This window comes from Lampris incognitus, chromosome 2, assembly GCF_029633865.1.
Source record: "Lampris incognitus isolate fLamInc1 chromosome 2, fLamInc1.hap2, whole genome shotgun sequence".
Classification (NCBI taxonomy): domain Eukaryota; kingdom Metazoa; phylum Chordata; class Actinopteri; order Lampriformes; family Lampridae; genus Lampris; species Lampris incognitus.
In genome coordinates, this window is record NC_079212.1 from 46169435 (window position 1) to 46191984 (window position 22550).

Consider the following 22550-nt stretch of genomic DNA (forward strand, 5'->3'; position numbering starts at 1 on the left):
TTACATGATTTTTTTAATTGTGCTGACTAGGTAGTTTATCAATGGTTAATACCTACAATTGTTCTGTTGTGTGTGTGTGTCTATTGATCTACTAGTTCGTCCTTACCAGGCAGACTAAGCAAGATTACCGGTCTCATGTGAACACACTATTTGGTGTTAATAGACCAACGGTTTTGGTACAAGTTAGTGTGATCACTGACTCACACACACAACAGAACAAATATCTACATGGCAGATATTTTTCTGGTAGATATTTGTTCTGTAGCGAATTCGGGGGGGGGGGGCAGTCCGGGAACCGCCATAGCTTGGACGCGAACCCGTATCTCCTGCACCGCGGGCGACAACATTAACCAGTCGACCCTGGTCGATGGGTCATAAGCTGGACATTCCTTCAATTTGAACCAGGAATTAGCTCAGCAATGTGATGGATCATTCTTGATATGATGATTTTGGGTAATAATTTTCAACTTTCACTTTTGTTCACTCCTCAAAATATGTGGTTTAGATTACTGGGTTGAGGTTGAATTTGACTTGTTGGAAGACGCCTGACATGCTTGTGTCTGGCAGTGGTCCCATGTTCAAAATAAGGCCAGTAATCTCATATGACATCATTCATTCATCTTCAGCGCTTCTCCGGGGTAGGGTCACAGTGGCAGCAAGCTAAGTAGGGCACTCCAGACGTCTCTCTCCCCAGCAACGCCCTCTGGCTCCTCCTGGGGGATCCCAAAGCGTTTCCAGGCCAGATTGGACATGTAGTCCCTCCAGCAAGTTCTGGGTCTACCCCGGGGTCTCCTCCCAGTTGGCCGTGCCCAGCAAACCTCCAAAGTAAGGCGCCCAGGAGGCATCCTAATCAGATGCCCAAACCACCTCAACTGGCTCCTTTCGATGCAAAGAAGCAGTGGCTCCACTCCGAGTTCCCTCTGGATTTCTGAGCTCTTCACCCTATCTCTAAGGCTGAGCCCAGACACCCTCCGGATATCATATGATATCATACCCAATATGCATGGTGGCAAAATCTATGAAAATAAGATCCAGGTTGTGAAAAAAAATTAAAAGAAATGATCCTTTACAAGCCAGCAGCATCTTGGGTTAGGCTAACGCCGATTGTACAGATAATATCTCCTGGGTTGTGTTGCTAGATTTGGAGCCCAGCTACAGCACAGTATCATAGGGATGCCATTTGATGATGCATCCTATCGTGTGATGCTGTGATCGAGCTCTCTGCTTACTATAGGCCACAGAGACAATAACTCATGACATTTTAGCATTTTGCTAATTGTATTATTTCCATTGTGCTGTCTTTCCCCCCCCCTCTCTCTCTCTGCCCTTCCCTCCTGTCTCCCCAAACGAGTTGCGCCAATAGACTCCTCCATTACGCAAATTCTATCAGGGGAGTGGTTAATGAGAATGGATAAGCGCGCCCTATCGGTTAGCTGACCCATTATCATCCCTTATTGCTGCGAAATCTCATTTGACTGCGTTTTAATTAAACGGAGGCCGCTGAGTAAAAGGCCGCCTTGCATTCAGCGCGCCTGAACCCGGGGCACCGCGGCGGTAATCACACAGAGCAGGTAACTTTTAATCATCCTGCCGGCACGCACCAGACCCGGCCCTCCGCTGTGATATGTAGGCAGCTTATTATGGCCCCCTTTTGTTGGCTGCCCCCAATTGCTCTTTTGAAGAAGAAACCCCCCCTCCTTATTTAATACCCTGCTCCCTGATGTGGCATCAAGGGGGTGGGGGATTGAGGGTGGGGGGGGGGATGAGAGGCTGTGGGTGTTGCGTAGCAGCAACCTAGCTTTAATCACCGACCAAGTTAAAGTTTTATGAACCACACTGCCACCTCCTCTGAGCTGGAAACTGGAGAGCAACGCTGGCTCGCCTCGAATAAAGTTCTTGCGAGTACGCTTTTCTTGTCCTTGGAGAACAAAAGTTCTCCTGATAAGGAAAAAACAAAAAAAAACAAAAAAATAAATAAAGAGAAGATTTCAAGATAACTGTCTAAGCTTGCAGAGGGAGGTGGAAAGAAGAGAGGGGAAAGTCGGGAGGCGAGAAAAGGAGAGAACACCGGGGTAAAGAATGAGTCAGTGACGAAAGAGGAAGGCGAAATGAAAAAGAGAAAACAAAAGTAGATGACGGGGGGGGAGCAGGAAGTTCGGAGGAAGTACGAGAAACAGGAAAGAGGGGAGAAAGAAGGAGGACGAGGGAGAAACTTTTTTCTCATGCGTGGCCTGGTTGTTGCTGACTCGCTGGTGTGTGCACAGCCCAGGGGGCCGCGAAGCTCCCTGAGCAGCACCGGAGTCGGCGAGCCTCCAACTGGGGGTGTAGCCGGCCGCATCACACCACCGCCCGCCGCCGCATCGCACCACCGCCCGCCGCTCTGACACCAGAGCCGGGGAAGAGCAAGAAAAACAGCTTTGATCTGCCCTCTCTCTCCCTCTCACCCACTTCCTTCCCCTCTCGCGCTTTCTCTCTTTCTCACTCTGTCTCTCTTTCATGCCATAATTCTCACCCTTTCTCTCCTCCTCCTGCTCTCTTTTCACGTCAGCCTCCTCCTCAAACTCCTCCTCACACTCCTCTCTCCTCCTCACACTCTGCACATGTTCTTGTCACACCCAGAAACGAGGCCCTCCAAACTCCTCACGACATGCAAATGACTTCCGTAAATGACAGGAGGTGTGTCCTCCTGGGTTCGAGCCCCGGGGTAGTCCAACCTCGGGGGTCGTCTTCTGTGTGGAGTTTACATGGTGTCTATGTGGGTTTCCTGCGGGTGCTCCAATTAGGTATTGACAGTGGAGTTTATCGTAGTTAACTGCCATAATAAGAAATAAGAACCGACTTTCACAGACTCAAAACAGACACCTGTAGCACTGGAGGAACTCTAAGGACAGATGTTGGACTCACGGATTTTCCAGCACGGTTGCATTCATGTTTTGCGTTTAATAATTTATAAATCGGCCTCCACACATTTGAAGCATTGCAATTTAAATTAAAGGGAGACGTTTCTGAACATTGTGGGGTCGAGGAGGGCAGCTGCTGTCACATGGCGGGGAAATGCAGGCAGAGATGTTAGATGAGAAGAAGCATCCCTACACTACAGGTCAGCGTAGACTTCTGCACCACACAACCCGTCCCGGTGCGCCACGCCTGGGTAGGCGGGGACGGCGGCCGGCGTGGCTCAGGTGAATCGGCCGTACTAAACTGTCCCTAGGTGAGAATGTGTGTGTGTGTGTGTGTGGGGGGGGGGGGTCGGCCCTGTGATGGCCTGTAGTACTTGAACTGAGTCAGTGACCAGTTATGGGGGGTCCTCTATTTGCGGTGGGGGGGGGGGGGTGTTTAAACGCTAAAATGTTGACTCAGTGCCACCATTTTGTAAGTCTGGGAGGAGAGGGGAATATCAGTGTGTTTACTCTTCAGTGTAAGACAGCATGAATGAATGAATGGATGGATGAATGAATGAATCAATGCCCCTTGCACCAGCAGAGTGCCTGACTCCAGCGAGACTTTTAATTCTGTTATTCTGCCTCGCTCGAGTCGCTCGTGCCACGCGCCCGCCGTTTGAAGTGAAGAGTGGAACATATGATCCGAAATGTTCCCCTTCAACTGCCAAATAAATAGAAAACAATATTTAGAAGTTAAACTTCCTGGGGCTTATTGCTGGGTCGTTTTCCCCGACTACACACTAATCTTTAAGTCCCGGGGCTTCTTTCACAATCCACATGTTTTGTTCGCTAACGTTAGTCACTACCTGTAATTGTGGAGCGGGAGACACGTGCGGGTATCTGTACCCGCTCGTGACGTGAGCGTGCTGCCTAGAAGGATTCTGACTGGTTGCGGTCAGTTGCGGTCCAGACAGCCCATCTGACTGTGACCACGCAGGCAGAACAGAGGTACCGGTGCAACATGAAGACAGGCATGGTTCAGATTTACTGCTACACGCCAAATAAGAACCGCTACAACATGCCCCAAAATAACGGATGATTTATTGTCATCATTCTTATTACATCCATAATACTATGGGGGACCCCCCCCCAAGCTTAATGTTCCTTTCTTATGGGAGGTCGCTTGTTCGTTATGGGAAGTCCAGACCCCCCTCAATTCGAGCCCTGATGGCCTGACGGCCTGTCCAGGGTGTCTCCCTGCCTGCCGCCCAGTGGCTGCTGGGATAGGCTCCAGCACCCCGTGACCCTGAGAGCAGGCTAAGTGGTTTGGATAATGGATGGATGGATGTATATGGAGACAGCTCTGTTGTCTGTTGGATCAGAGCCAAAACAGCCGAAGTCTGTTGTCCCGTTTCCCCCATAGAAAGAGCAGGAGAAAAAAGGACAATTTTGTATGCTTTTTAAAAAAATTTTTTTTAAGAGGCTTTCTCTGAAAAGGTGGTTTTTGTACGTGAGCATGCAAGTATCTGCTCGTGTGTGTGTGTGTGTGTGCGCGGAGTCAGCCGGCTGAGGAGGCGGTGAGGAGTGTGTCTCTGAGTTATATGCATCCCCCGACAGTGAAGGAGTTAACATTTACTGCTTGCAAATGTCTCCATTCACTCTTCTGACACCTCTCCTCTTTTTTTTTTTTACCAACTCCTGCCTCTGTCTCTCTCAACCTATTCTCTCTCATTGTTTTTCCACATTCAGAGCATACGTCTCTGTCTCCCTCTGTCTGTCTCTCTATCGCTCTCTCTCTCTTTCTCTCTCTGTCTGTCTGTCTCTCTCTCTTTGTGTCCCTCTGCCTCTCTCTCAATACGCAGTTCGGCAAGGAAAGTTAAAGTACTGTGTGACCCTAAATTACCTTTCACCTCGATGCATCCGCATGTGTGAGAGAGAGAGCGAGAGCGAGGCAGTGATTGCATGTCAATGACAAGTCTTCCTTTCAGCTGCATGTGTCACACAATCATTCTGGATGAAAGGCGTGTTCAGCCAACGTGTCGCCCTGCCAGCCAACCGCTCTGCCTACCGGTGTCACTTCCCGAGGGTTGATGCTAGATCCAACGGGGTGTAGGCACGGAAGTAGCCGTGACTGGCTGTTGCGTCGGCCAATAGGCAGCGCGGAACCTCGACGCGCACTGATTTGAAACAAACGATGCGCACTGAAACATTTAGCTAGCTAGCTTACAACTGACCTTAACACTGCCAGATCGTACTGTAACCCTAACCGTAACCCTACCGCTATTGCTATCGCTAGCTAGCTAACGTTAACTTAATTCGCCCCAACTATTGCTCTGTCCGTCGGCCTGGCAGTCAGTGCGCTTCGAGGTTCCGCGCTGTCTATTGGCCGACGCAACAACCAATCACGTCTACTTCCGTGCCTACACCCCGTTGGATCTAGCGTCAACCCTTCCCGAGCCGACGTGTTGCCCTGCCAACCAACCGCTCGGCCGGTAGACTCACAAGTCAGTCTCTAAACGCTTCGCTCAACTAGAGACTGAGGACATTCTCCCAGCTTTCGTTGCTAAAACTGGGTGGAAACAATTAAGAGTTAAAAAAAAACGTTCATTGCAGAACCAATCCCAAGTCTTGAGGGCGGGGCCGTCACATGGGGGCGGTTACATGCGGAAGTCGTGTGCTTGTAAACGCCGTCGTACCGGCAACACCTGCGTTATAGGCAGGGGCGGATCTACAGGGTGGCAAAGGGGTGGCAGCTGCCACCTCTGGGACACAGTCTTGCTACCCCTTTGCCACCCCAGGAAAAAATCTCTAGATACACCACTGGTTATAGGACGGCTCAGACGCAGTCACCGAGGAAAACTAGACAAGCAATACACAGTCAGCGAGCTGACATTAATCATGGTTTCAAACTCACCGTTGCACTAATGTGTGTACTTCGTCAACAGCCACTCCAACCAGCCGCTCCCCAAATAACGGTGTTTGTAGAAGCCGCCTCCACTTCGCTTGGCCCACAGAAGTTTCTGGTGTGCCAAACGCAAGGCCGGAACCACCTGCGGCGGTCTGGTCATCATGTCCTCGCTTTGTCCCGCGTATGCGGCAGGAATGCCTTTCGCTTTCAAATTTATTTCCGATTTTTCCCCTTTTTCTCCCAATTTAGTGGCCAATCGATCCCTATTTTAATTCAAACACCCACCCTCGTACTGCGTGCGTCCGCCAACTGCATCTCTCCGGCCGGCAGTCTGGAAAGAGACGCCTCCCCACTTCCGTGACAAGGCGACTCCAGGCCGAAGCACTGCTTTTTCCGACACACCCAGAGACGCATTCACGTGACGCACACGAGACGACTCCACCCCCCTCCCGAGGACAGCGCTGCCAGTTATCGCTGCTTCATCGAGTCCGGCCACAGTCGGATCTGACGAGACCGGGGCGTGAACCCCGGTCCCCAGTGGGCAACTGCGTCGACACAAAGCCGACGCTTAGACCGCTACACCACCGCGGACCGCCTTTCGCTTTCAAAAACTGCACCTGCTCCTCCACTATCGACAGCAGAGGGCGTATGACCGGCACCATAGATGCCTGCCCCTGTGCGGAGGACAAGTCGCAGACAGCTGGCCGGGCTTGACAGACCAAGCTTTCCCCGTAACCAGCTGGTAAACAAGCAAACGCGTCTTTCTTGCCCTGGGTTAAAAGGTTTAAACAAAGCCGCTGTAAATCCTTAATTGCGCCAACCTTGTGGGCTGAGCACACGTTCGATAAAACTGAACCAAACGATCTAACGCGTTACTCGCATCCCATCCTCGTCGCCAGTGTAAAGCTTTGAAATAATAACTCAAATACCACGAAGCTGCGTTTTGGGATCTTTAGTGAAACATCTGCATAATGACAACGGTACATCCGCTACTGTAACTGCTAACCATGGCGTACTAACACACCTCTCGTACTCTGCTACTTCCGGGCTTAACACTTAAGTTAGAGCGCCCCCTTGTGACCACAATAAACATTTAAACACTAACACTAATAAGTCACGTTAGTCCCTAGCTAACGGGTCTGACCCTTTAGCCGAGCGGTTAGTGATGTCGCCTTGTGGTGCAGTACACCCCGTATCGTATCCCGCACCGGGCAAGAAAATAACCGGTTACACCAGAAACATTACTAAACGCGTTACAAAGCATGGACATTACACTCGGGACGTCCATTTTCAATGTTTTAAAGAGCTCTCTCCGCGTTACAAAGTGAATCGCTGTATCTCCGGTTTGTTTCACTACGGAGGAGGATGGGGAGAGAGCAGTTTCCGGTAAGGCGTGTCCTGGACAAAATGTAAGGGGCGTAGCAGTAGGCGTGGGTTTGTTAACGGCCGTTCTCGCCGCCGTTCTAGCAGCCATCTTGCGTTTAGAAATCCCCAGACGATTGGTAGGCGGACGTCTCCGATTGCCAGGTATCGCGAGACTACCCTGCCGGTGTCGTCACTTCCCGAGCCGACGTGCTGCCCTGCCAGCCAGCCGCCCTGCCGGTGTCACTTCCCTCTGCGCCAACTTTTTTTTTTAAACCGCAACAAAAATTTTATTACTGCTGAACAAGTTCTCAAAACACAACAGGTTTCTTTCGCAAGCTTATTTTTTCCCCCCACATTTGGGGGGGGGGGGGGGAGACAAGGCAGTGGTGGGGCATCAGATCTATTCCCATTCATCCTCCTTTTGGGCAGCTGGCTGGTTCTCGCTCTTCGTTGAATCAAAGGAGGTGAAGGCCTCGGCTTTTGGACTGAAACCTGTCGCACCCTGCACACTGAATGCAGCCTTCTCAAGCCACAAGGGCACTTCCTGCTGGGCCTTTGACAGAATTTTGATCGGAGAGTCGGCAAGTTTGCTGTCCATGTCCGGGTCATAGAATGACACAGCCTTCCCAATGTTGCCACAGCGGCCAGTTCTCCCAATGCGGCGGAAATAGTCATCAATGTTGTTGGGAAGGTCAAAGTTCACCACATGCTGGTCGTCCAGTATGTCCAGACCTCTTGCAGTGACAGAGGTAGCTACCAGGACAGGACATTTACCTGAACGGAAGTCCTGCAACGCCTGCTCTCGCTCCTTCTGCTCACGGTCGCCATGGATGCTTGTAGTTGGAACTTTCTCCTGGCACAAGTAGGCGGCAAGGAAATCTGCTTGTCTCTTTGTTTCCACAAAAACCAGTGTGCGCTCAGTCCCAGTGACTTCAAGGATGCCTTTGAGTTGGTCCCTCTTGGAGTACCTGGTGACCTGGACAATCGTCTGCTCCACGTCGCGGCAGGCTCCACCCACCGTGCCAACAACTAGGAATAAATAGTCTGGCTTCAGGAAGTCAGCTACAATCCTTTCAATGTCTTCTGGGTATGTGGCACTGAACATCAGGGTCTGACGCTCTTCTTTGGGGGGCATGCCCTGACTGGCCAGCAGCTTTCGCATTTCTGGCTCAAATCCCATGTCCAACATTCGGTCAGCCTCATCCAGCACCAAGTAACGCAATTTACTTAACTTAATCTTTCCTTTTCCAATAATATCCAACAATCTTCCTGGGGTCCCGCACAGCAAGTTACATCCCTTCATGATTTCTCGGATTTGATATCCAGTGTTGACCCCGCCATAGACAACGGTTGGACGCACACAGTTCCCAAAGGCAAACTTCTTGGCCTCCATGAAGATCTGGTTAATGAGCTTCCTGGTCGGAGCCACGATGACCATCTCAGGTTCCTGTATCTCATTAAAGCAACTTGCTGCCACACCATCCACCATCAACTTCTGCAGGATGGGCAACAGGAACGCAGTCGTTTTACCGGAGCCGGTCTGGGCACAGGCCATTACATCTCTACCAGCAGAGATGATAGGCACACCATATTTCTGCACTGGAGTTGGCGTCACATATCCAGATTTGACAACGTTCGTCATCAGGGACTCACAAAATCCTGCTTTTCCAAAGTCATGATGGCATGTGGTGGGTTGCTGCCGCTCACGTCAACCAAGGTCTCATCATATTCGCTGAAGTTAACACCAGCTTTGTAATGGGTAAAAACGGAATCCTCATCCTCGGGGAGGGGTGGGGGAACATAGGTCACCTTTGGCCCGTTATCCCCACTCTTATCCCCACTGTCCTCTCTCGTACCTTTATCGAACACCTCTTCTTCTTTCCCATGGTAACCTCCAAATCTGCATCCTGTTCACCACTTGGGCCTCTCCTTCTTCCACGGCCACCTCCTCTAGAAGGCCAAGTAAAACCTCAAGCTTCATTCCCTCCGTCTCCTTTTATGAATCCACCACCATTGCGCCCTCTGGCTCCCCCTCTGCTTCCTCTTCCTCTCATGCCTTGTCCTCATCCACGGTCCCAGCAACTGACACCATTCTCATCTTCATCAATTCCACCAAAAGTTGGAGTGTAGCTTGGGGCTGTACTGGTGACTTCCTCTTCCACCCAGTCTTGCATTTTCAATATTTCTGTGCGAGAAGCAACAATTCAATTGATCAGAGGTTTTTTGAGACGTCTGTCTGGTTACGCTCACCGCCGTGCACCTCTCGTCGCCGGACCAAATCAAATCCCCTCTGCGCCAACTGATCATCGGTGCCCTGCGAAAGACCTCATATCTGCTAATTGAGTCATCATTAACCGCAATTTACAGCTCGTGTTGTCTCCCATGGGCATGCGTCATAAGCTTCAAACCAAAGGCACATCGTTAATATTTCATGGTAAGACGTCAGAAAAACACGGATGTCGCCGGATCGTTGACCTTTGTGTGTGTATGTGTGTGTCTGTGGGGGGGGGGATCGATTTTCCAGAATATGTGAGGTTTCCGTTCAACTCTGACACCATGTGTTTTAGCTCGGCTGACCAGAGTGAACTGGATGGGCATCTGAAACAATCATCATCCTCATCTGTCAGCACCGGGGGCCCGTATGGAGAGATCAGAGGTGTTAACTAACTTATCCTGATACCCCCGTCGATGTGTTTATTAGCCCTCTCCACCGAGATGTCTCCTTCATTACCCTCACTTAAATGTCAATCAGAAAGCTGCGTGTGCGTGCGTGTGTATGTGTGTGTGTGTGTGTGTGTGTGTGTGTGTGTGTGTGTGTGTGTGTGTGTGTGTGTGTGTGTGTGTGTGTGTGTGTGTGTGAGCACACCCCTACGCGTGCTAATCAGACATATTTATGGAGCTTTGGTGAGCCGGGATTGATCAGCAACTAAGCATCAGACTTCAGACAAGCATTAATGATTGAGCAAGAGAGAAGAAGCCCTTACAGCATGCATTAGTTATCAGGCAGCGGGGGAAAAAAATGTAAGCGTGCAGCAGACGAGAACTGTCAGGGCCCCCGAGGCCCTCGGAGAGGGCCTAAGATATTCATAGTGCAGCTACAGTTTCACAGACGCCCCAGCAATAGTAATTCCATGATAGAGTAATTTCAAATGAGGCGGCACGGTGGCGCAGGGGTTAGCACGGTCGCCTCACAGTAAGAAGGTCCTGGTAGTCCGACCTTGGGGGTCGGACTGGCTGCCTGTCCAGGGTGTCTCCCCCACCTGCCTCCCAGTGCCTGCTGTGATAGGCTCCAGCATCCCGGTGACCCTGAGAGCAGGATAAGCGCTTTGGATAATGGATGGATTTGCATTTTGTTTAGAAATGAGCTGTTTTTTGTGTTTTGGTGATAACTCTCATGCCCCCTGTGCTGTTTGCTCATTGCGTTGCGGAGGCTGGATTTTTGTTTCAGGGCTGGAATTGCCACAGGTAACCATTGCAGTAGTATAGCAGAGGACACGGTAAGCTAGGCTGGTAGTTTGCTTCCTCTTTCCCACGACGAGGGATGGGGGATAAGATGGGGGATCAGAGGGCCAAGGCTTCGCTGCCGGTGGGCACTAGGTACGTTTGTGGATAGACAGAGATAAAGACGTTGTCGGTGGAGCGACCACCGCTGTTTCAGGAAGAGAGAGATAGAGTACATGGCTTTGTGCGAATACATTTGTGTGAGAGTGTGTGCACTTGCGTGGAAGTCACTGTGTGTGTGTTTCATCCATTAGTAACTACTGGTAGTGGGTGGGTGAGTCAGGGCTGAGTTTCGGCAGTGTGAAGGACGCCCGTTTGTGAGACCTCCTTAGGGGTAAGGCGGGGAGAAAAGACGTGAATATGTCAGTCAGATCTACCAGGGAGTATGTGTGCAGGCATGACTTGGATCTTTAACCAGCGAAGGCATTAGTTCAGTTTAGAAAAATGTCATGTAAACGGCTTTATCGGCTCATCTCTCTGCCAGCATCCCCCCTTTGTTTCCAGGTCAACTATCGCCGGTGCCCTGCAGAAGACCTCATATCTCCAAACCGAGTCTCCTTTTATCAGGATCACGTCTAAGGTTGTCAGGACAGAGTCATCCATCCATCCATCCATTATTCAAACTGCTTATCCTGCTCTCAGGGTCGCGGGGATGCTGGAGCCTATCCCAACAGTCATTGGGCAGCAGCTGAGGAGACACCCTGGACAGGCCGCCAGTCCATCACAGCGTCAACAAACACACACAATTTAGCACGGCCGGTTCACCTGACCTACATGTCTTTGGACTGTGGGGGGAAACCGGAGCATCCAGAGGAAACCCAAGCAGACACGGGGAGAACATGAAAATGCCACACAGAGGACGGCCCGGGACGACCCCCAAAGGATGGACTACCCCCGGATTCAAACCCAGGACCTTCTTGCTGTGAGGCAACTGCACTAACCACCGTGCCACCCAGGACAGAATAAAAATTGTGGTAATCATAACCCTATAATGGCAACTAGATTCTACTCAAAACCCAGTCTTTCAATTTGTCAACACGTAAACATCGAACTCAGCTCAGGTTTTGAACCTGTGTATTTGAAAGGTCACCAAACATGGAGGTCACCAACAATGTTGTTTAAACAATACAACCATGCTGAAATGCTTTGATTTTTAGGGGTGACTAGAAATATGAAACTGCCTTAACCGGTTGGGGTTTTGTGCCGTTGCAAACTAAACACGGTGTTGTGATCAAATTCATCCACCGTATGTCAGGAGTCAAATCAGTACACGACTTAATTTTCAACGTAAATCACAAATAGAGGTTAGATGGGAGAGAGGCAGCGACCTCCCTTTAGTTTTCACAATAGGATCATCTTTGTTCAAGTCATGAATTATCAAGCTTACACTATTTACAAAATATTTCATGTCGCACGGCTTTATAAAGCAAATACATCCAAAGGCCCCTCTCTGTTTTGCATTCTTCTCGTGTGATAGGTACTGATGAAGCTGTTCACTTGTTTCCATCGCAGACGTTGAACAGTATTCAGGATAAGCTTGTTCACCTGAATCTTTAATACACTGCTTTGACGTACCCCCATATCTAAATACCCCTTCATAAAGAGAATTTATCTTCCATGTCCTCTTATATCCAAGGCCGTTTTTGCCTATTTGCATAATAAGCGACTGCAATGGTCCCCCTAACCACCAGGGGGCCCCGTGGGGCGGTATTATTATTATTTTTCCCACAGACAGAAGGCCCCCTTATAAATGGTTGATGCTAGATCCAATGGGGTGTAGGCACGGAAGTAGCCGTGATTGGCTGTTGCGTCGGCCAATAGACAGCGCAGAACCTCGAAGCGCACTGACTTGAAACAAACGATGCTCACCGAAACATTTAGCTAGCTAGCTTACAACTGACCTTAACATTGCCAGATCGTACTGTGACCCTAACCCTACCGCTATTGCTAGCTAGCTAACATTAACTTAATTCGCCCCAACTATTGCTCTGTCTGTTGGTCTGGCACTCTGTGCGCTTCGAGGTTCCGCGCTGTCTATTGGCCGACTCAACATCCAATCACGTCTACTTCCGTGCCTACACCCCGTTGGATCTAGCATCAACCCTTATAAATGGTTAAGTGGCTATATTTTTTAAAGCACTTTTATCCAAAGCGATTTACAAGGTTTTTGCTGCTCGTTCACGCGCACACTCAAACACCTACAGCAGAGCACTACCGTACACACTCTCCCACATGTGGACCGGAGGAGGTGGGGATCGAACCCCCGTCAACCCTGTGATCAGTGGGCGACTCGCTCCATCTCCTGAGCCACAGACGCCCCCTCGTGGTTTGATCTACTTGTTTGTCTCAGCTGGCCGCAGGTATCCCCACCCTTATAAACAATACAGCGGCATATCGACCCAAACCGGCGGTCGGTTTCATATGCAAATTACCGTGACCATTAACTAGAGTTACAACGGCCATGTGTACTACTCACTGAGGATTAGAGAGTAGTTGCAATCACGGCATTGACAAATGTACTCTTAGGCCCACACCTGGGGGGGGGGTGCTAAAAGTACATCTGTCACCATCTTACAGTGCTCTGATTGCAACTATTCCCCCAAAAATGACAGGTTTGTCTTTTTAGACTGTGAAACTGCAGTAGGTGATGGGGGACATTTGATTGTTGATGTTTACCATAAACCAACACATACTGATCAGTACTGAAGGTTTGACTCTCATCAACCACTGGAGCACAAACTAGACGTCATCAGGATGCTGTACCACCGAGCTGACAATGTCCCCACTGACACAGCGGCTGGGGAAGAGGAGAAACCCTACATTAAACAGGCCCTGGTTAAGTGTGGTGATCCTAACTGGCCATTTGTCAAAGCCAGGAAGACGCCCAATCAGTCCACCAGCTGATGGAGGAGAGGAGGAGGACAACAGCTGCCTAAGCATAAACCAGTGGTGATTCCGTATGTGGCGGGAAAGTCGGAACAGTTGAGATGCGTATTTTCCAAACACTGCGTCTCAGTTGCTTTCAAACCCCAAAACACACTGCCCCAGAAGTTGGTCCACCCCAAGGATCAGGTCCCCCGGCACAAACAGAACAATATAGTGTGCGCTGTTAAGTGCCGGGAGGATTGGCTTGACTTGTACATCCGGGAAACAAAACAGACGTTGGCCAAGAGGATGATACAACACAGGAGAGCTAACACGTCAGGCCAGGACTCCACAGTCTACACCATCTACAGACAAGGACTCCACAGTCCATCTACAGACCAGGACTCCACAGTCTACACCATCTACAGACCAGGACTCCACGGTCTACACCATCTACAGGCCAGGACTCCACAGTCTACACCATCTACAGACCAGGACTCCACAGTCCATCTGCAGACCAGGACTCCACAGTCCATCTACAGACCAGGACTCCACAGTCTACACTATCTACAGACCAGGACTCCACAGTCCATCTACAGACCAGGACTCCACAGTCCATCTACAGGCCAGGACTCCACAGTCTACACCATCTACAGGCCAGGACTCCATAGTCTACACCATCTTCAGACCAGTGGCCACTCTTTCAAGGATGAGGATGTGCACATCCTTGATAGGGAGGAATGCTGATTTGAATGGGGAGTCAAATAGGCCATCTATGTGAAGAGGGAATGACCATCCCTGAACCGGGGGGGGGGGGGGGGTCCTAAGAGTACACCTGTCACCATCTTACAATGCTGTGATTGCAACCATTCCCCAATCCTCTGTGAATAGTACACATGCCCATTGTAACTCTAGTTAATGGTCACGCCCATATTTGCATATGAAACTGGTCGTTGGTTTGGGTCATTATGCCACTGTGTTGTTTATAAGGATTGGAGACCTGCAGTCAGTTGAGACTGGAGAGGTCACTTAGATGAGTGATGGAACGTGTCTCTCAATAAACGTTGAGTCCAGATGAACTGATTCAACTCTCTGTGATTTTCCCCGAGTGGTAATGTTAACAATTGTTAACTCTGCTTCTCAACAGCCTTTAAAAGATGGATATCTTATATAGCTTTATGAGCTCTTTATTTACAATACCCAGTAACTTATTAACTCAAATTCTGTCTTCTGATTGTGTTGTTACCATAGGGTTACTTTTCCTGCAATATGATGAGTAAATTCAGGTTGATCTCAGAGGAACTTGAAATGTCAGTAGAACGTCAGTAATCTTTTTACAAACAAATTTAAGACAAACTCAAGTAGAAAACAGATCTTATCATTCTGTTCAAATGTAGACTTAAATTGTTAAATTCCCATATAGTCATGCTTGAACATTTGTATCAATAATTGTTTATTAATTTCCAACATTTTCTTTTCCTACTTCACTTCAATCTGTATTCTGACCAACACAGGTTGCGTCTCCATCGCTCTCTGCCCTCACGGCCACGTCTTGATTTTTGATTTTTCCCTCCGCTTTGACATCCCTCTGTCTCTCATGCCATTTAACCTCGTTCCCTGCCCCCTTGAGTTATTTCATGTTCAAGTCTTGATCTCACATTCTACTTTCTCTTCAAGTATACAAGCAAACACGCCCCCCCCCCACACACACACTGGATGCAGTTTTATTCCCTTTTCAGAACCCAAGGTGATTTTCCCACTCATATTCTGTGGGGAGAAGAAAACAAGAACACAAGAGAGGATGGAGGGCATTGTTCCCATTAATGTGTATCATGTCTACGTGTTTATAAAGACAGAAGCTGTATGAATTTGTATGTGTGTGTGTGTGTGTGTGTGTGTGTGTGTGTGTGTGTGTGTGTGTGTGTTCTCTCTTGTCCTCTATATTAGGCTCTAACCTCCCAATTTGTCCTACTGATTATGCTATTTTCTGTACTTAGTTCACTTATCACTAGTTTTCTTTCTAAAAACGACACTTGTGTTAGTGGGCAGCCTTTCGTTCCTACTCTGCTCATTAGCTTCAGGCTTAGCCTAGCTTAGCAGTTAGCTTTATTGTAGGGTTCAGTTTCTGATCTGCTGAGCATGCTGTTACAAGCCAGCAGTCAGTCGTTAGCCTACAGTGTTTGTTCTTCGGACTTCCAGCTTCGTGAGCTCGATAACTGCTGTTTATTCTCTTACTTCTCTCTTTGCTTCTATATTCTGCTCTAACCTATTCATTTGTCCTACTGATTATATTATTTTCTGTTCTTAGCTCACAAATGACTCTTGTGTTAGTGGATAGACTCTCATTTCTAGTTTGTTTACTAGCTTTGAGTTTAGCCTAGCTAAGCAGCTAGCTTTATTGCATTCGTAGTCAAAGCAGCCTCATTAAAATGATGGTGGTGACTGTTACACAGTTACAGATAAGTCTCTACTAGAAGGCCATGTCCGTGAGTTAGAGCAGCTTCTTTCGGCTACGATTAAGTTAGATGTGACAGGCACTCCATATAGTCCCGGGCCTGACAGCAGACCTGCTATTCTTAGTACTAGCTCAACCTCATCAGCAGAAGCGGCGGAGTTTGTCCATTTGTTGGTGTGGGGGAGGCTCGCAAGAGTCTGAAGTCACATACAGTATACATAAAATGTACAGTATATGCAATGTGGTTGGATTTATTTGAAAATTTTAAGCATTACTTCGGTGGCACGGTGGCATAGTGGTTATTGCGGTCACCTCACAGCAAGAAGGTCCTGGGTTCGAGCCCCGGGGTAGTCAAACCTTGCGGGGGCATTCCGGGTCGTCCTCTGTGTGGAGTTTGCATGCTCTCCCTGTGTCTACATGGGTTTCCTCCAGGTGCTCCTGTTTCCTCCCACAATCCAAAGCCATGCAGGTCAGTTGAACGGGCCGTACTACATTGTCCCTAGGTGTGAATGTGTGTTTGTTTGTGTTGGCCCTGTGATTGATGGCTTGGTGGCCTGTCCAGGGTGTCTACCCACCTGCCTCCCAATCGCTGCTGGGATAGGCTCCAGCATCCCTGTGACCCTGACAGCAGGATAAGCGGTTTGGACAGTGGATAGATGGAAGCATTCATTTGAAAGATAGCCCGGGGAAAGAAACTGTTTTCATATCCGGTTATTTTGGTGTACAGTGCTTTGTAGTGGCTACCAGAGGGGAGAAGTTGGAACAGGTTGTGACCAGGGTGTGATGGGTCTTCAGTGATGTTGCCCGCCCGTTTCCTTATTCTGGTGATGTATAAATCCTGAATGGAGGGCAGGTTGGCACCAGTGATTTTCCCTGCAGACTTAACTGTCCGTTGTAGTCTGTCCCAGTCTTGTTTGGTAGCTGATCCAAACAAAACAGTGATGGATGTGCAGAAAACAGACTGGATTATTGCAGAGTCGAAGTGAATCAGCAGCTCCTGACTCGTCACCATCCCACATTAGGCCAATGATGGTTGTGTCGTCCACAAACTTCAGGAGTTTAACAGACGAGTCTCCTGAGATGCAATCATTTGCGCAGAGGGAGAAGAGTAGAGGGGAGAGCACACATCCCTGGGGAGTGCCAGTATTGATTGTCTGGGTGCGGGATGTGCTGTTCCCCTGCCTCACCTGCTGCCTCCTGTCTGTCAGGAAGTTTTTAATCCAGTGGCAGATGGGGTCTGGTACTGTGAGCTGGGTGAGTTTGAAGTTGAGGATATCTGGGACGATGGTGTTGAACGCTGAGCTAAGCCTACAAACAGGACCCTTGCATGTGTCCCTGGGGAATCGAGGTGTTGGAAGATGTAGTGCAATCCCATGTTGACTGCATCCTCCACTGATCTGTTTGCTCAGTACGCAAACTGCAGAGGGTTGAGCAGGGAGCCTGTGATTTCCTTCAGGTGGGCCAAAACCAGTCTCTCGAAGGACGCCATGGCCACAGACATCGGAGGGGAGAGGGGCTGGCAGGGGGTGCAGTTGGTTGTGTTGTGGTCAGAGGGGGTGAGGGGTGTGAAAGTGCACTTATCAAACCTGCAGTAAAACCCATTTAGATCGTCAGCCATTTGATGGTTCCCTGCAGTGTGTGGGGATGATCTCCTGTAGCTGGTAATGTCTTTCAAACCACTCTAGACCGATGATGGGTCGTTGCAGAAAACCTGTTTTTCAACTTTTCAGAGTAGCACCTTTTTGCCACTCTGATCCCATTTATGAATGTATTCCTGGTATTGTTATATTGGATCCTATCTCCACTTCTGTGGGCTTCCTCTTTGGCCTGATAAAGCTGCCTGAGTTTTGCTGTGAACCAGGGCTTATTGTTGAAGGTACAGAAAGTTTTGGTGGGCACGCACATGTCCTCACAAAAGCTGATGTAAGATGTCGTAGTGTCAGTAAGTTCATCCAGGTCTGTAGATGCAGCCTCAAAAACACTCCAACCAGTGCAATCAAGGCATGTCTAGAGCTCCAGTTTTGACTCATTGGTCCATTTCCTCACAGTTTTAACCACAGGCTTTGCAGATTTTAGTTTCTGCATATAGGTTGGGAGAAGAGGAATCAGACAGTGATCAGAGAGTCCCCGGGTTGCACAGGGGACAGAGTGATAGGCGTCCCTAAATATTGTGTAGCAATGATCCAGAGTTTTTTTTTGTCCCTGGTGGGACATTTAACATGCTGTCTGTATTTTTACAGTTTATGGCTGAGGTTTGCTCTGTTAAATCCCCAATGATAATGAGAAGGGAGTCTGGATATTTGCTCTCCATGTTTGTAATTTGATCAGCCATGTGTTTTAACGCCTCTTAAACACAAGCCTGGGGTGGGATATAGACACCAACCAGAATAAATGTTGAAAACTTCTGTGGTGAATAGAATGGTTTACAGTCAATGAAAAAGGTCTCGAGGTGAGGGCTGCATGATTTCTTCAACACTGTGACATCCGTACACCAACCTTCTTGCATGTATATGCATATGCATATACCGCTACCCTGTATTTTTCACGATAGCTCAGTCTCGTGGTACGCCCGGAGGAGTTGGAGCTGCGGCAGATGAAGTGCACTGTCCAGTATGTACTGACTAAGCCAGGTTTCAGTGTAGCACAGGGCAGCAGATCTGGAAAAGTCAGAGTTTTTTCCATTTACGAGCAGCAGTTCATTCATCTTATTGGCCAGAGAGTAGACATTTGTCAAGTAGACTGACGGGAGTGCAGTTCGAAATCCTCGCTGTTGCAGTTCAACAAGCGCTCCGCTCGCTTCCCCCTTTGGTGTCTCCACTGGAGCCTGCACAGACTGCTGCTGCCCCAGGCAGAAGCTCGGCAAGACTTTCGTTAAAACATTCAGTTAAAGTCGGTAAAAAAAGTCTGTTCTGTTTGTCCAATGGACAGTTGGAGGCTTTAAAGTTCTCCCCTTCTGTCTGTGATCAGTCAGTGGGTGCTGGAAACGAAACAAATAAACAGAAAAAGTATAAGAGCGCAGAACCGAGGCTACCATCTGTGGCGCCATCTTGGTATTAATGACAACAAGACAACAACGAGTGAATTAGTCTGTTCTCGTTATCCATCCATCCATTATCTGAACCACTTATCCTGCTCTCAGGGTTGCGGGGATGCTGGAGCCTATCCCAACAGTCATTGCGGGGAGACACCCTGGACAGGCCGCCAGGCCATCACAGGGCTGATACACACACACACACACACACACACACACACACACACACACACACACACACACACACACACACACACACACACACACACACACACACACCTAGGGACAATTAAGTAGGGCTGATTCACCTGACCTACATGTCCCTGGACTGTGGGAGGAAACCGGAGCTCCCGGAGGAAACCCACACATACATGGGGAGAACATACAAACTCCACACAGAGGGCAACCCAGGATGACCCCCAAGGTTGGACTACCCAGGGGCTCGAACCCAGGACCTTCTTACTATGAGGCGATCGTTTTAACCACTGCACCACCGTGCCGCCCCTGTTGTCGTTATGAAACTTATACTTATCTCGCACACAATTTCAATGTTGCTGGTGAATGGAAGGAGCAAGAGGACGAGATCACCTGGGGGTATTCTTCCAGGCCTCTACTGCTGGTTATGAAATCGGAGGCTGTCAGACACGTAGCGCTGCCTAAGGTAAAGCATCTTTTTGCTAATGTTCCAATTACACGGACTATTTTAAAGAAATGAGTTACAACACCATGTGTTTTGTGAGGCAGTGGTTTGGCTGAAGCACCCACACAACTCGTAATGTAATTTTTCATAGTCAACATCAGGAAGGATTGGGTGTGCTGGATGTTGAATAGACATGTAATGCCACAAGTCTGTCTCATCTTTTGAGGATGCTCAACACCGACGACCGTGCGGTTAGAGAGCTTGCCAGAGCTTCTCTGTTCTTAGATTTAAAGTGAAGTAAAATCCCATAGGCGAACGAGGCCCAATGCAATTTTCTGGGCTTTAGAAGGAAATCCAAAGATAAACTAGACACGAGGTCTGCTGACTTCGGTGTTTGGTCAGATTGGCCAGATTTAAACAATTTATGCGACTGGGCTGGAGTTTCATTGGAATGGACAGACTGATGCTGTAACAGTGCATATGACAGGGGCATTAATTTTCCATTTGCCACCCTGACAGTCGTGCTCCTTATTGTTTGGATCATGGTCCTGGGCAAGTAACTGGATTTTTGGCTCACATTCATAATAGGTGTCATGTTTAGAAAGGGCTCTACATTGCCAGGCGTGATAGAACTGTTGATTTGACTACTGAAGACATCACATCTTGTTTTCATCCTTCTGGAAGAATGTATAAACATTCCTCTGTTAAACCATACATGTCCAAATACTGTAATAACCATCCTGATATATGAGGTGGCGGCACAGGAAAGCAGTGGTTAGCACGGTCGCCTCACAGTGAGAAGGTCCTGGGTCTGAGCCCCGGGGTGGTCTGGCCTTGGGGGTCGTCCCGGGTCGTCCTCTGTGTGGAGTTTGCGTGTTCTCCCCGTGTCTATGTAGGTTTCCTCTGGGTGCTCCGGTTTCCTCCCACAGTCCAAAGACATGTAGGTCAGGTGGATCGGCCGTACTAGGTTGTCTCTAGGTGTGAATGTGTGTGTGTGTATGTCAGCCCTGTGTGACAGTCTGGTGGCTTGTCCAGGGTGCCTGCCCTCCTGCCGCCCAATGACTGCTGGGATAAGCTCCAGCATCCCCGCGACCCTGAGTAAGGATAAGCAGCTTGGATAATGGATGAACGGCGGCACGGTGGCGCAGTGGTTAGTGCGGTCACCTCACAGTAAGAAGGTCCTGGGTTCGAGCCCCGGGGTAGTCCAACCTTGAGAGCAATCCCGGGTCATCCTGTGTGGAGTTTGCATGTTCTCCCCGTGTCTGCGTGGGTTTCCTCCGGGTGCTCCGGTTTCCTCCCACAGTCCAAAGACATGTAGGTCAGGTGGATCGGCCATACTAAATTGTCCCTAGGTATGAATGTGTGTGTGTGTGTGTGTGTGTGTGTGTGTGTGTGTGTGTGTGTGTGTGTGTGTGGGCCCTGTGTCACACTCTGGCGGCCTGTCCAGGGTGTCTCCCTGCCTGCCACCCAGTGACTGCTGGGATAGGCTCCAGCATCCCCACCACCCTGAGAGCAGGATAAGCAGCTTGGATAATGGATGGATGGATGAATGAATGCTTCTGATATATTCACATATATTTCTGCTGATTCACCTGACGCAGTTGTTGGTGATGATGAGGAGGATAGTAAAGTATCTGTACTAGAAGTAGTGTGTACCTTTGATTACAGTTTGGAAGAAACCTTTTTGACAAAAATCCTGAAATGTCAACCGCTGGTCCGGATAATGGCACCACTGGGCTGTAAGCGCCGGCTGCAAGTTTATGTTTGGTAGCTTAGGCCATGTTCATGGACTAGCGGTTAGAGGTGTACGGATGGTGGGACTGACAAAGAAAAGGGCCAAGCAACGAGTGAGCCATTGTTCAGTCTCAGATATTATTGGCCGCTGGAGAAGACTCTGTTTTCTCTGACCTTGAAGGGACGCTGAACGTTTAGTTTTGTATGTGCAAATGTTATTGCTACACTAACACATATGATATGACAAGTCCTAACATCATGCATTTTATAAAATGTGGACATAAAGAATTCCAAATGTGTGAGTGTGAACACTCTCTCCCTCTCTCTCTCTCCCTCTCTCTGAAGGTAGAGAATGAATTTCCCACTGCCGTACAGGATCAGTGCAGCTGACAGCATGCATGCAGGCAACAACAACAATTTAGTTTTGTATGGCGCCTTTCAATGAACCCAAGGATGCTCTACACTAGATTAAAACAAAGCTCAACAGACAACAGACTGTGGGCCTCAGTAAAAAGGTAGGCTTTCAGTAGTCTTTAAAATTTGTCCAAAGAAGCAGCGTTGTGGATCTCTGCTGGAATAGAGTTGTGAAGGGTGGAGGCTGCGACACTAAAGGCTCTGTCCCCAAAAGTCCACAGGCTGGTGTGGGGGATGGAAAGCAGGCCCGTGTCTGCGGACTGCAGATTCTGGGATGGAATATAGGGGTTAAGGAGGTCTGACAGGTACTGGGCATGGAGGGATTTATAGGTGAGGAGGAGGATTTTATAAGAAATAAGGGTTTTGACCGGGAGCCAGTGAAGGTGGACAAGGGTGGGAGTGATGCATTGCCAGGGCTTGGTGCGGGCGAGCACCCTGGCAGCTGAATTCTGCACATACGTGAAGCCTGTCTGGGGCTTTGCTAGGTACCCCAGACAGGACTGGGGCTTTGCTAGGTACCCCAGACAGGACTGGGGCTTTGTTAGGTACTCCACACAGGACTCCATTGCAATAATCCAGATGGGAGGTGGTGAAGGCATGGATGAGGGTCTCTGCTACGGAGTGTTGACAGTAATGGCCGGAGTCGGGAGATGTTTTTCAGGTGAAAAAAAAGCAGATTTGGTGACAGATTGGATGTGTGACTGGAATGAGAGGGTAGAGTCCAGAATGACACCAAGGTTGCGGACTTCTGGGGA

General features: G+C 49.0%; 1 pseudogene; it reads right to left on the reverse strand.

The window, feature by feature from the left end:
• Window positions 1–7555: 7555 nt before the first annotated feature.
• LOC130130109 (probable ATP-dependent RNA helicase DDX4) overlaps window positions 7556–22550 on the reverse strand; it is a 41097-nt pseudogene continuing 26102 nt past the window's right edge.